Consider the following 2,486-nt stretch of genomic DNA (forward strand, 5'->3'; position numbering starts at 1 on the left):
CTTCCTGTTTTTATTGCTTTAGTTGCTCCAGCCTGACAGAATAATCTGACTGTAACTCAGGAAAACCAGCAGGAACGGATTAATAATCCGCCTCACCGATTCAACTGGGACAACGTTGAATCCACCAATCTGCTCGCTCAGCATTAATGTCCCGTTTTTCAGTCTGGAGCAGTGATGGTGATCTGATGGTGTTGAACAGGTTCCTCTGTTCCCTCTACTCCCCCGGTTCTCCCTGGTTCCCTCCGTTCCCTCCGTTCCCCCTGTTCCATCCATCCACAGTTCATGCAGGTTCAGCTGTCTAAAGGTCAAAGGTCTTCTCTGTATCTGAAGTCGTCAGTTTTCAGGTTCTGTCCCTGTCAAAGTAACAGGTTTAGATCTGTTTCTTCTTCTGTGGTGGACGTTAAAACGTCTCATCGATTCTTTCTCCTTTAAAAGTCAAAGAGAGAAAAGAGAAAAATAAATCGTCTCCCTGAAATGTCAGAGTCGGACGTAACGTTTTGGCTTTGAGCCATTCGGCTGATTATCAGAAAAGTCAAACTATTTCTCTGAAGCTGTGACCTTTGACCTACGGCGCTCTGACTCAACCCTTGGAAAGCAGCAGCAGCATCATGGAGCACCGGCTGTCACAGCCGCTAACGTCTGAGGCTAACCCAGCGCTGAGTTTCAGCTGACCGCCAGCTTCATCATCGTCATGGTAACGCTGGTGTTTTCCCAGAGCCCGCTCACTCACAGCGACCTTTGACCTGATGCAGCTGACCAAATGCTACTCCTTCTGCCTTTCTGCACAGCGTTTCCGTGACGACGGGTGACATTAAGATGGCCGCCAGATGTTTGTGACCTGAGGCTCCTGTGGCAAACCGACCGGCCGACACCCGACTCTCGGTTCATCCGTTTTCTCTTCAGACCTGCAGAAACATTTCAGAGCAACACTCAGCAAACCGACATGCAGCGTCTGCATGTCGTCCTTCCACTCAGTGAAACATGAAGCTGCAGCTGGAATTATTTCAGCCTATTTTGAAGTGGAAAACTTTATGTTTTAGCTAAATTTGGCCATAAAGCATGTTCAAAACTTTTTGTCAACTGAAGAAAAGAAAAATGAAAAAATTGTAATTGAAAAAATGTTTGAAACAAAAAATAAAAATAAAAGAAATTGGGGGAAAAAAAGAAAACAATATAAATGGAATCTTTAAAAAGTTAAAAACTCTTCTTGAAACTGGAAATGTCTTTAAAACATCAATATTCTGTTTAATCAATAGGTTTTCAAAACCTGTCACTGATATGATCCACATATTTAAACACAAATCTTAGTAAAATATCCAAATATCCATTTAGGTCCAAAATATTTTTTCCTCTTTCATTTTTTTAATCTCTCAAATCAAAGAACATTTTGAACAAATTTATGGCCCCAGTTTAGCTCCATACATTATGGTCCTATGACCAATGCAAAGCATCATGGGTAATAAAGTGACACCAGCTGAACAGCTAGCTTCCCCTAGCTGTGCTCATGATGAGTTAGCCGTCTTGTTTTTTATGATCGAATCGTTTTAATGCAGAATGTTAGAAAAACTGAGTTTATTGTGAATCTGCCTCATATTCCAGTTCATATTTCTCTCGTTTTTTCTGGTTCCTGTTTTCAAGTCTTCCTCTCTGGTTCCCTGCAGCTTCGCGGCTCCTTTGCTTTGGTTTCGAGCCACTTCTGAAGAGTTAAACAGTCAGAAATGAGCAGCAGTAGTTTATTTAGCCTGTCATTGGAGAACAATGGGAATTAATTATTTATAAACTAAACATTTAGCTAATATAAATGAACTTGCTAACAGAAGTGGATAACCAAAAACAGATGTTACTTTGTGTGAGAGGAGAGGTCAGCAGAGCTGTAACTATGATGGAGGCAGTAAAGAGGGTCATTAGCATCATCGCCATAATCTTACTGTCAGATGAATATTTGGGTCAGTAGTAAATCCTGCAAGATATTCACTGCCAGTAGTTTGCAAAATGAGCTGTTATCGTTTAATTAGCAGCAACCAGAAATGAGATTCTCTCTGCAGAGCCGACTGCCTCAGCTCACATCAGGAGGTTTTTCTTTAAAATGAGGATTTCAGAGGGAGCCGGGTAAATCTGCTGGCAGTTCCAAGTTCACCTGGCTGCAGCAAACAGGAAGGGCGGGACGGACCGCTGTCAGTCTCTTACCTTATTTGGTAATGGGGCCATTGCACTCCAGAAGTGAAGGGGGCGCTATTACCTCTATTATCCGCGGTCTCTCGTTTTTATTTTCTTTTGAAATCTGTGATATGTTTTCATCTTTAGGAAGGATTTTCACTCTCAGCATGAATTTGAACTTCTCTGTTTTATTTACTTCAGCGCAGCTCACAGTTTTTAACAGATTGCGTAGTTTTCTGTGAACTTCTAAATCTGCTCCTTAGTCACATCTTTTCGGGCCTGATACTGCCTCTAGTGGTGTGGGGTGGTAACACAACTAATATAATTAC

This window comes from Xiphophorus hellerii, chromosome 19 (assembly GCF_003331165.1).
Source record: "Xiphophorus hellerii strain 12219 chromosome 19, Xiphophorus_hellerii-4.1, whole genome shotgun sequence".
In the NCBI taxonomy this organism is placed as follows: domain Eukaryota; kingdom Metazoa; phylum Chordata; class Actinopteri; order Cyprinodontiformes; family Poeciliidae; genus Xiphophorus; species Xiphophorus hellerii.